Below are 13,779 nucleotides of genomic sequence, written 5' to 3' on the forward strand. Positions count from 1 at the left end.
TGGGTTTCTTGGGAAACCCAATAGCAACAAAAAAGGTAGGGTTGGAGCACATGAAGATTGCAGCTATATTCCCATGTCCCTTAGGGAAATGGCAAAGATGAAGCAGGAAATGCTTTTAAAAATTATACAGAATTTGGGGCTCCTGGGTGGCTCCGTCAGTTAAGCATCTGACTCTTGGTTTCGACTCAGGCCGGTCATGATCTCACGGTTCCTGAGTTCAAGCCCGGCAATGAGCTCTGTGCTGACAGCACAATGCCTGCTTGGGATTCTCTCTGCCTCTCTGCCTCTCTCTCTCTCTCTCTCTCTCTCTCTCTCTCTCTCTCTCTCTCTGCCCCTCCCCTGCTCACTCTCTCTGTACCTCTCAAAAATCAATAAATAAAACTTTAAAAAATTTTAAAAAATTATACAGAATTTTAAAAGTCGTTTTAAAATTTAAATCCTGTGTAAAGCCTACAAGGGGGTATTTATTACAAACTTCTGAGAAAGAGCTGTGTTTTGAAGCTTTGAGAAATGGTAATAGTGGAAGGTGTGGGGTTGGGAGGGTTTAGATTTTATGGGATGATTTGGAGTAAGGAGAGCTGAAAACTGGCATAAATGGAAGGACGAAAGCTTGAGAGAGACACAGCAAGAAGATGGTGGGCACCACATGGCCACCTGAGCAGGTTCAGCTATCACCCCAAAGGGCAGCTTCCGAGGCAGACCAGGGAGCAAGAAAGATAGCTATGACTCCCTCCCTGCTGATGCAGTGATGGCTTGGTCTGCAGTTCTGAGACTCAGAGGTAACACAGTACTGCTGCCCTCCGCATGGATGGGTTCTGACACATGGCCAACGGCAGAAGAAATACTGCACAGGGGAGAGACAAGTCTGGCTTGTGGCTGTGAATAGCCAAGGCGTACTTGAAAGTAAACTTGTGTTCATAAACTAGTAAGAAAAAACAAATTTCAGTCACAGTGGGCAAATTAAAACTAGCTTTACATTTTTATTTTCACATCTTGCTTTAAGGTCATTTTGTCTTATAATGGGAATGTATATATGTTTAATCCATATTCTCCTTCCTAGTTACTAAATAGCTACTTTTTATACAGGTAAAACACTTTGAATTTTAATAGTCTAGAGCTATATAAATGAGGTTTTCTCAGAGCACTGATTTTCTCTGTCCATCAAACAGATGCATCATTTAGTGGAAACTGAGCCAGATTGTAGCCATGAGTACAAGCATGGTCCTCCAATGTATACACTCTCTGAATGTGGATTTATCATGCATTACACTCTCAAATGGCTACCTGGACCAGGCAAGTAATATATGAATGCAACGAGCCAAGATAAGAAAAATCATGATTGTTGGAATCTACGGTGAACTCATACCTACTTGCTATGGCTAAATGGACAGTCATTACTCACCTCCGGAGCATTTTTGCCTTCTAGAAAGTGAACTCCAAGTTGGCAAATCTCACAATTTTCCAAAGAAGCCAGGTTAGTGTATGAAATGTCCCAATTTTTAAGAGTTAATCAATTAAAAAATAGTACAGAGATAAAAACCAAACAATACAACTCACAACAACCGCTTTAATAGGAATACATCTGCTGAATGAATTTGGAGCACAGACTTCTGGTTGATAACTTCTGATAGAATTCTGGAGGTTATCTTGGGAAGACTGGGGGAGGGAAGATTTGATTTCCAAGGAGACACATGCAGTTTTGCAAGAGAATTTGTAGATTTCAAAGTATGCACTCAGAACATTGCCCAAGGGAAAAAGGAAACTAAAATAAGACATTAAGGTTAATACTCAAAGGAAAGAAAAGCCATGCCTTTGCTATCATGCAGACATACTCTCATACGCGATTGCTGGCTTTAAGACCAAACCAGCCTACAAGACTGAACCAGAAAGGGTAAATAAAAATGATAGAAACAAGCAAAAGTACAAGAAAAACAAAAATCTTTCAATTTCTTATAGACAAGGCTAGAAACCTAATGATGACCAACAAACCAGACCCAACAAAAACAAAACAAAACCCACCAGACAACTTCCTTAGCTACTATACAGCAAACTCGGGCATTAATCATAGTTTCACACTAAACTGCAAATTTTATAGAAGTATTTGCTGCAATAAAATTTTCTTTGTTTTGGGGCTGGTTGCATTTTGTGTTTTGTTTACACGAATTCCTGAGTTCTCTGTACCTAAATTTCTTAATTAATGAAAGTAACAAATAGGTTAGCTTGCATACTTGCTTTTAGAAGCAGATAAAATATAATATTACATTTAAAACCACATTATGCATGGTAAGTATTCACTCTCTACTGGTGATTTTTGTTTATTTATTAATGTTTATTTACTTTGAGGGAGAGAGAGAGAGAGAGAGAGAGAGAGAGAAAGAGAAAGAGAGAGAGAACACAAGTGGGGTACGGGCAGAGAGTGAGGGAGACACAGAATCTGAAACAGGCTCCAGGCTGTCAGCACAGAGCCTGACATGGGGCGCAGACTCACAAACCACGAGATCATGACCTGAGCAAGGGTAGGACGGTTAACCGACTGAGCCACCCAGGTGCCCCTCTACTGGTGATTTTATCACTGGAGAACATAGCAGGTGCCAATGAGGAATATAAATATAGTTACTGACCTACTCTGTCAGTGACAAAAGATGAGTCTTTTCTTCTAGGAGGCTGGAATTAGCCTTGCTGAAAATAGTCATTGCATACCAAATTAGACTATCCATTGTATTTCTGTCAGTGAATGTTTTCCTTGGTGGTTGTCTGAGTACAACAAATTGGATGCAGGTTCAAGGTAGATCATTCAGGCACCTTCTTTCAAAAGTAATTAGGGTCTTTCTCACTTGAAACTAGATAATTACATTTAATGTAATCTTAAAAGAGCCCCCAAGGATTGTTTTCCATTGGTAAATGAATAAGTGGAACAAATTGACTTTGATGATCACTAAACTTTAGAAGAACTAGAAACAGAAAATGATGCTGACTCTAAAATTTAGTCTCATAAGACTGATAAAGGTGAAACAGATTTTTTCCCATTTACCCTCATGCGACCCTCACAGGATCTTTGTCCAGTGAAAGTGGCACCTGGAAGGATGTTCCACAGACACTCATTCAGTGACGAGCTCAGCATGGCTCTCCACTAGACCTCCAACCAAATGAGAACTAGACAACACTCATCCCCTTGGCTTTAATTCATTCCAGAGGGGGGAGGGGTGGAAAAACTATCCTTGGCCATCACTTTGTGCTCAATACTAGTAGACCAGGATACAAGACCTCACTCCTGACTCATAATACAGCTGGAGACTTGATAATGTCTCACCCAAACCAGGCCAACTGAAATTGCAAAATAAATTCACTACCAGACCAGGAACTAGGTTAGTAGACACACAAAGATTTTAGGAGGGACATCATAAAACTAGAACAGAGGAGATCTTGAAGGGGGAGTAAAGGGCTTGGTAATTGTAAATGGGCAGATATTGCTGATAATGATGAAAAAGAAAAGAAAATCCAGCAATTTTCAGATGTGAGCAGTTTTCCCCCCATTTCAAGTATTTCTAGAAATTGAATCCAGATACAATTTTCAACATGTTTTACACCACAAGACACAATGGACTTTTAAAATTATTTTTCTATTGTTCCGTGTAAGAAAAAAATCATACTAAATCATGTTCCATTCAATAATGTTTCAGTCTCTGAATGTACCCTACTAAAAGAAATAAAACCAACAAAATTTTTTGAATCAAATAAAAAACTTACCTTAATTATTTTAAATTCCACTCTGCCAATTTCTAAAACACATTCAGAAATTTACATGAAAATTATTTCAATAGCCACTGTGGCCTAGTTTGATTTTAAAATGTTTACTTTTCTATTTAAATTAAATGTGTTTATTTGAATTTTAATTAACATTCAAATATGTTAATTTGTAAAGACACTTAAATATGCCAAGGCTCCTATTTCCTTTCCCTGGGTACCTATTTGAAACACATTTCCATGGAGTTAAAAACGAACCTTTACATTTTGAAAACATAGCTATTATTTTGTACTTTCAAAACTTAGTGCTACCTATGACCCACTGTAGCTGAGTATCTTTTAAGCAGTAAGCCTGCTACACATCACACATGTAATGGACACCCTGTGGATAAAATCATGATGCTTTGTCTTCCTGACAGCCTTCTCTTCTGTCCTGAGGGAACCTCTAATGGCTTGACTCCTCTTGTGTGTCTTACATGTTTTTTTTTTTTTTTTCAATTTCCTCCATAGGATACACAGGATATTCTTACTCAGCTTTTTTTTTTAGGTTTTAAAAAATTCTTATCTAGAACTTGGCCTAATATATTCATTTGTAAGTCTCTTTTCAACAATTTTAACATACTTAAGGTTTAATTCATACACAATAAACATGTTCAGGTATACAATTTGGTAAGTTGTGGGTCTGTAAATAAACATGTATTGGTCAAATTCTAAAGACCTATGTTGAAATCTGCACCTTTAGTTCTTCAGAATGTGACCTTATTTGGAAATAGGGTAGTTGCAGATGTATTTGGTTAATATGAGAAATGGGGTCAGCCTTATTCCAATATGACTGGTGTTCTTAGAGAAGAGGAAAATTTGGCAAAAGACACAGATGCACAGAGAAGATGGTGACAGAGATTGTTTAGATGCTGCCACAAGCAAAGAAACACCCAAGACTACAAGAAACTGGAAGAAGCAGGGAAGGAGCCTCCCCTAGAGACCTCAGAGGCAGCATGGCCTTGCCAACTCCTTGATTTGGGACTCTGGTCTCCAGAACAGAGACCATAAATTTCTGTTGCTTTAAGCCAACCAGTTTGTTGTGGTGCCGTGCTACAGTAGCCCCAGGAAACTAATACAACCAGCGGTCAGGAAACTATCTGACGATAAAAATAGCAAACAAATGCCTCGCCTCAAAAAGTTACCAGATCTGCCTCCCATGGACATCTCCCCAACATTCACCCCATTCCCATGAAACCACTGAATGTCTTTCTGTCACCATAGATTGGAGTATATTTTTTAGAACTGTATATGTACTTCACATAAATGTATATAAATTCCAGAATTATACAAAAATGTATTATTATATACACAAGATATGCACTGGATTCTTTTGGCATAATTGTTACAAGATTCATTCATGTTGTTACTCATTCACAGGCACATTCATGTGCTGCTCCTTTGTATCAACAAATAGTATTCCATTATATGAATATACCGTCATTCATTCATTCATTCATTCATTCATGTGTTGATGCACGTTTAGTTTCCAAAATATCGGCTCTCACAAATATACCAGCTATACATGTCATATGCATGCACAAATAGTTGTGCATGATCCCTAATTGTGGAATTGCTGCATCACACACTAGGTGGATGTTTAAACCATAAAGGAATTATTGACACATTTCTTAAGAGATTGTACTATTTTACATTTCCAACACAAGTGTATAAGAATTCCAGTTCCTCCACATCCTTGTCCACACTTTGGTATGGGTATTAATTATGCTTTTTTTTCCTGTATATTATAACGTTTTGACATCTCTTGGGAGCATTAAGACCCCAGAAGAGACTGCCTTTCCCAGAGCTGGTTTGTGCCTGAATAACAACTTTCCCACAAGCATGTTTTTCACATACAAACAAACCAATCAGGTGTCTCTGCCCTCTCACTCATCAGGCCAATACGGTTGTCTCCCCTCACTGTGGAGGAAATGAAATGTTCCAGAACACCCAGTGAAGGCCTGAAATTGTGGATAGTACCAAACCCTATGTATATATGCCTTTTCCTCTACATAACCACCTATGACAAAGTTTAATTTATAAATTAGGCACAGTAACATTAACAACAGTAACTAATAATAATATACCACAATGATAACAATGTACTGCAATAAAAGTTCATGAATGTGGTCTCTCTCCCAAAACAACTTATTGTACCGTACTCACCCGTCTTCTTGTGAAACTGTAAGATGATAAAACACCGACAGAACGAAAGGAAGTGAGGTCAAAGACGCAGGCGCACTGGGATGCAGCCTTAAGGCAGCTATTTGCGTTCTGAGGTTGATTCAGAAGGAGGTACACCTGCTTCCAGACCACAGGTGAGGGCGGGGAAACTGAAACCATGGATCAAGAAACTGCGGATAGTGAGACTGCAGTCAAGTAAGAAATTGTTTCGGCTGAGGTCAGAGAGGTTTTTTCCTGCTTTCTCCTCTAGGGTTTTGATGGTTTCCTGTCTCACATTCAGGTCCATCATCCATTTTGAGTTTATTTTTGTGAATTTGCACCACTTATTTAAAAGGTTATTCTTTTCAATTAAACTGTTACCTGTGTCATAAATCAAATGACTGAACATAGTGTTGGTCTGGTTTTGGACTTCAGATTCAGTTCTCTTGCTCCCTTTTTCTGTCCTTCTTTGATTATGTTGTCTGTAAATACTGAGCTTTATTTCTTACTTTCCCATTCTTTTAACTAATAATTTCAAGAATTCATAGATAGGACAAGGAACATGGGCTTAGAGTTTTCTTTGTGAAAATTCCCTAACAGTTTAATAATTTAATAGATGTAAGCTAGTCAAATAGGCTTCTTGTTAGTTTTAGCAAGTTTTATTTTTCCAGGGATTTTTCTAGAAAGTGAACCATTTTTTCTAAAGTTTCAAATATATTGGTATATTTGTATCTCTTTACCTTTTTAATATCTGCAGTAGTATCTCTAGTGATGTATCTTTTTTTAAGGTACTCTTAAAAATTCCTGATATCGTTAATTTCTATTTCCTTTTTTGTATTTTACTAAATCTTATGATGAATTTATCAAATCTGTGTGTCTTCATAGAGAACCAACTTTTGACTGTTTAACATTTCTATTGCCTATTTAGTATTTCACAGAGTTTAAAATTTAATTTCTTCTCTTTATGTTTTTCTTCTGTTTTCTTGGGATTTGATATTAATTTTCTCATTCCTTTAGGCTAATCATTTTTTAGCCTTTCTTTTCTTCCTAATATGTGCATTTAAAGTAATACCTTTCTGTCTAAACACAATTTTGTCTACTCTACCAAACTTTAAAATTTTTTAAAAAATATAATTGAGTTCAAAATATTGTCTGATTTATGTTGGGTTTTTTTCCTTGACCTGTGGATTATTTAGTAATTTATAGCTTTATTTTCAAATATATGGACATATTCTAGTCATCGTTTATGACTGAATTCCAGTTTAACTACATTGTGATCAAAGAATATTTTGAATTGTCATACTCTAACATTTGAGATTTTCTTTCTAGTCCAATTTACAATAAAGTTTTTTTACAATACATTTTTATAAATGCTCATGTGAATTTCAAAAGAATCTGTGCATTACAATGCATTCTAATATTATTTTGCATTATAGTGCTTCATGTATATCTATTAGGTCAAATTTCTTAATAACTTCTACAGATCTTCTATGTGCTGACTGAAACTTTTTCCTGCTTGGTCTTAGTTCTGACTATTAAAAATCTTTTGTGGATTTCTCCACTCTGGCTTTTACTTTTGCCACTTTGTATACGTTTGGAACTTATATTTTTAGAGGCATACAATTTTTGATTTATTAACTCTTTTGTTAATAACTTTTTCATTATAAAACATCTTTTTAACTTTTTCATTATTAACTTTTTCATTATAAAACATCTTTTCTCATTTCTAGTGATGCTTATTGCCTTAAAATAGGTCTTGTTCGACATTGACATAACTACACAAGAAATCTTTTAGAGAGTGCTTAAATAACATGTTTTTCCATTCTTTTGTTTTTAGCACTTTTATTCTTTTCTGTATTTATATCTAGGAGTATTTTCCTTCTGCTTGAAGACCTCCCTGTAGTGTCTATTTACTAGTGGGGAATTCTCTTCACTGTAATTTTCTGGAAATTTCCTTATTTCACGTTTACTTTGAAGTATATTTATAGTGGGTACAGAATTATTTATTTTTAATCATTTTGCTTAAAAGAGTAATTCCCATTTTTTAAATTTTCTGTTAATAATTTCACTGTCAGTCTTACTTTCAGTTGTTTGGATTTGCAGCTAAGAAATATTGATGTTATATAACACTAACTTGACTACCATGGTATGAGAAAACCACAGAAAAGCAGGAAAAGTTCAAAGTGAGAAAAAAAAATGGAATAAGCTTAACTACAACTACAGGGGGAAACACCATAGAAAATAATTGATAGACAATTAAATGACACTTTTGGACAAAGTGTGCAGACTGGCTGGAATTTGATTATTAGCAGTCAGATGAAAACAAGCAATGTTCCACTCTAACTTTGTCAGAATGCCTTCCAGAATGCCCTTTAATAGACACTGGTTGTTACATGAAAATAATTGCCACAAATATAAAAACAAACTATTAGGCACAGTTTTCCAAAATCTTCTTCTCTGTGTTTTTTTTTTGTTTTGTTTTGTTTTTGTTTGTTTTTTTAATTACAATTTTATAAATAATAGAATACGTTATGATTCCTATTTGTATATTGTGAAGATTTTTGCCCCTCTAGCAGATTATGTACCCAGAGCTTAAGAACAAGTATTTAACATGATAAATGTGTGAAGACATATGGTCAAAATTACATTTATGAACATTTTACTGACATTAGAAAACAATAAAGATGATTTTATAATTTGAGTAAAATTCAGCATGGATATAAATTTTGCCTCATGTGTCAAATCTAAAATGAAACCAGAACTATGTTAATAACAGTCATATTTGGTGAAAATAATTAATTCACTTATTCATTGATCAATATTTATCGCATGTTGGTGAGGTGCCAAAAATTTATTTTCTTTCATTATAATTCAATTGATAAGATATTTTGTTAAAGATATTTATAATATCAGTCAGTACAAATAAATACTTTCAGGGAAAATATGATGCAGACATGGGTACTGCTCAAGAACATAAAACCTACGAGAGTGTGGATTTGGTCTGTCTTGTTCAATGTGCTATCTCTTGCACTGACATTAAGGCTTATATCATCGTGCTCAAAAATATGTGTTAAGGGTAGGGGATGGATTAAACAGGTGATGGGGATTAAGGAATGCACTTGTGGTGAGCACCGGGTGTTGCAAGTGTTGAATCACTAAATTGTACACCTGAAACTAATATTATACTGAATGTTAACTGAAATCTAAATAAAAACTTAAAAAATATGTATGTGTTGAACAAATGGGTCAGTTTTTCTCTAAAAGTTGACTTAAAAGCATCTTTAAAAAAATTTTTTTAACGTTTATTTATTTTTGACAGAGAGAGACAGAGCATGAGCGGGGGAGGGTCAGAGAGAGAGGGAGACACAGAATCTGAAGCAGGCTCCAGGCTCTGAGCTCAGTACAGAGCCTGACGCAGGGCTCAAACTCATGACCTGATCCAAAGTCAGACGCTCAACCGACTGAGCTACCCAGGCGCCCCGACTTAAAAACATCTTTAGCATATGACAATAGCAGTATAATGTAGTTGGACAGGCACCTACCAATATCAATATGGTAGAACGGACAGGCACTGTTCATATCAATCTCTTATTCACTATAAGCATACAGTATTTACAAATACTAAATTTGTAAATACAGTTTCTACAAAGATAGTATTTACAAATGAGGTAAATCTTGAATGTCCACTGAGATTGGCTCTATCACTATTTTGAGGGGGATACCGAAGTCACCATGTGGCGTGATCTGAAATGTCTTCAGACCTAGTTTTCTCTAAAAATTATTAACACCTTGCAATAGTATAATCCACCTCTTGATAACTTTGAACTCTTTATCATTTGCAGCACTTCTGGCCAGACTACCAAGATCTGTATTTTTTCAGTATGTTTTGAAGGTGATGGCAATTTGAAAAGTATGGAAAATAAATACATACATTTGGGAGAGAAAGATAACCCCAATTTTAGACATATGAGACAGGTCTGTATTTCTCACCAATAGCATTTCATGATTGTCTACAGTTCTGCCTGGCTTGAAGTTCCTTAATGTAGAATAATTTTTTGGTTAGACGGTAGTGAGGCTCTTGCCTCCAGACATATTTAGCAAGTACCATAACTTTTGCTCTTTTAGCATAATATTAGATTCTATGAGTGGTATAAAAAGTGCATAATGCAGTCTGTTTTTATGAAGATCACAATTTTGTTTTCAACAAGGAAAAAATAGAGATATCTGCAGTTGGTTAAAAATGTATGAGAAACTCTGAAAACTCATATTAGAAGTCTAAAACCTCATAGCAGGATTATATACTTGGGGTTTAAATCTTGACTTAACTTTTCTAAAGATGGCCATGGTTGGCAAAGCTGGGAAGGAGTGATATGTCAAACCGTCCAAGTCTACTCCTTTTGGGTTAAACTGAAAGTGGTATCACTGTTGGAAAGAGAAAGGTTTCCTTCTTGCAGAAAAACCAAATAACTTTAACCCATGTAAATGTAAAATAATGCCTCCTAAAGGAGTTTCAATTCTACAAAACAGAGTTTAGCGCACAGAATCTACTTTTACATGAAAAAAAGGGCAAATATACTATAGCCTGCTTCCTTCACCACTACTTCAGGGGAATCATGGAAAGATCAGGGGCTTTTGAACGAGGATTTGAGTCATGTTTTGTGAATGAGCGTAGGCTTCTTGTTTCTCACTTACAAAATGGCCTTAGTAACCTCGCCACAGAGCATGGTAGTGAAGACTGAATAAGAGTGTGCATGCAAAAGGTCTCAGCAATTAGATTTTCAGTAAAGGTGAAATCTAGACTTCCATTGTTCTTACCATTGTTTCCACAGACTTTCACAGAAATTGTTTTTCTGTGAAAAACATATATTTCATATATTGCCTTTGTTTCTCTATTGGGTCAGAACATAATTGAGTATATGGCCAAAAGTTACATTAAAAAAAGTTCAACATTATTAATCATCAGGGAAATGCAAATAGAACCACAATGAGATATTGCTTCACATCTGTTAGAATGGTTATAATCAGAAAAAACAAACAAACAAGCAAACCAGGTAACAGGTGTTGGTGAGGATGTGGAGAAAAGGGAACCCTCACGCACTGCTTGTGGGACTGCAAATATGTTCAACCACTATGGAAAAAGTATGGAGTTTCCTCAAAAAAGTAAAAATAGAACTACCATAAGATCCCACAATTCCACTTCTAGTATATATCCAAAGAAAATGAAATCACTGTCTTACAGAGATATTTGCACTCCTGTGTTCATAGCATCATTATTCACAATAGCCAAGTTATAGAAACAGCTTAATCCATTGATAAATGAGTGGATAAAAATGTGAATATATATAATATTCTATATATACATATCTATTCATATAAATATAATACATGTGGAATATGATGCAGCCATAAAAAGGAAGAAAATCCTGCCATTTATGAAAACCTACATGGACCCTGTGGACATTATGCTAAGTGAAGTAAGTCAGAGAGGGAAAAACAAATCTGTATAATATCACTTATATGTGGAATCTAAAAAAAGCCAAACTCATAGAATCAGAAAATAGAATGGTGGTTGCCAGGGGATGGGAAATGGGAAGAGTTAGTCAAGGAGTACAGACTTCTAGTTATAAAATTAATAACTTCTAGACATCTAATGATGATTATAGTTAGCAACACTGTATTATATACTTCAAAGTTGTTAAGCGAATAGACCTTGAATGTTCTCACCACAAAACCAAAATGGTAATTATGTGAGATAATTGAGGTGTTAAACTAACTTTACTATAGTAATAATTTCATGAAATATGTGTATCAAATAATCACCTGTACATCTTAAGCTTACATAATACTATATGTCAAGTATCTCTCAATAAAGTTGGAAAAAATATCCTCAAGAACAATGATAAAGTTTTACTTTTTTTTAGTACCAATATTTAGTCAGTTATAGCAATACAGTCTGGAAATATTACTTACCAGCTTGAGAAATTAGACTGGTTCTCTCATCTTCTGGCTGATACTATTTCATTTATGTTTATCTATCTATCTATCTATCTATCTATCTAATCATTCATTCCAGATCTTCTATACTAGGATAAAGATATAAGTGAATTTCAATATTTCTATATTTATTGTTAAATTTGGTATTTTACTCCTTAAAACTTGAACAAAATTATAGTGAATGCTATACAAATAGTAGAGTCTCATTATAGCTCACTCAAAAAATAAACCCTTTATTTTACAATGACTAATCCATTCAAATAAATTATATAAGAAATAAATTTCTTCCAAAAACACAGTTAAAATCAAAATTCCAGTTTTAAGTTGATAGCACTCTCATTAGTAGCAATAAAGCTGAAAATACTTACTCAACCAGAAAAGTGATGGACTTAGCTCACAAAGATTTTTGTTTGGTGAGATTAAATATCTCTTCTCATATACAAAAATTTGTACCTCATTTAATTGAGATAAAGAGGCTTTCAATTTCCATTTATGAAAAAATGGCCCTAGAGACTATTTAAAATAGTTAACACTAGTGTGTGACTTATGGTCGGGATTTCAACAAAACTCTATCACAGATAAAGATCAAAGTGATAAACTTGCATTTCTAATGACAAAGAAATCCAGAAAAGGAGGTGAATCCAAGGTACATATGCATAATGGTGAAATGATAATGTGCCAGAGAACACCTGTACTGTAACCCTTGAAGAAATCCTGCATTCTAACTGGCTAAATTCACAAATGGTGATGAGGAGAGAATGAAAAGGTGTTGAAAACAACACAGTTATCAACACTCACTCCCTTCACTGCCTCCCTCCCCATCAGAGTGATCCAGACCTAATCAGGCAGATGTGGATATTCTGTTAAAGCAAATTTTGGGAAACTTGGGTCGCTCAGTCAGTTAAAAGTCAGGCTCTTGATTTTGGCTGAGGTCATGATCTCATGAACCTTGAGATAGAGCCCAGCATGGGGCTCTGTGCTGACAGCAGGGAGCCGGCTTGTGATTCTCTCCCTCCCTCTCTCTCTGCCCCTGCCCCTCTCACACATATGCACTGTCTCTCTTTCTCAAAATAAATAAACAAACATTAAAAGTAAGTTTTCTTTTAATTTATTTACATTGCATTTTCTTTTAATTTCTGGAAGGATGAAATATGTTTATAATGAAATGGAAATAAGTAATCTTGTTCATAGAATTGATAAATTAAGATTTTTAAATAAAATCAATAAATTGCTGAGTTAGGAATAATCCATCTTATTTCTGTGATAACATAATCTCTACCTATTCTCATTTTCTTTTCTGTCTTCTTTATAAACTACTCATTGTATACATGGGCATTGCCCAGGTGTGTTTTCTTCCTTGTTTTTCTCATTCTGTGGATTTAACCATCACTTTAGCCATATATGTATGTATATATATATCTATAGATACAGATATAGACTATATCAGAATCCATAGTCTCTGTAAGGTATCAATCACAATGTAGGATATAATCCCATATTATTAGATATACAAAGAAACATTAAAATGTGACTAATATTCGAAACAAAAATCAATCAACACACAACTTTGTAACTATTCCACAAACTACAAAAGTGTAGACTTTAAATGGATAAGTTTTCTCATATATGAATTATATCTCAATCCAACTGTTACAACAAAAACAGGCAATCAATAGGGCCTGTGAGATGATCCATGTGTAATTAGCAGACAAGTTTTTAAAAGCATCATTTATAATAACTAGGCTTAGCAATGAAAATAAAAAAAATACATATAATAATTAAATGCATAAATCTTAGCAGAAAAAATGTAATGTCCGTTAAAGAACCAAATGGAAATTC

Source organism: Prionailurus viverrinus, chromosome B1, assembly GCF_022837055.1.
Source record: "Prionailurus viverrinus isolate Anna chromosome B1, UM_Priviv_1.0, whole genome shotgun sequence".
NCBI lineage: Eukaryota > Metazoa > Chordata > Mammalia > Carnivora > Felidae > Prionailurus > Prionailurus viverrinus.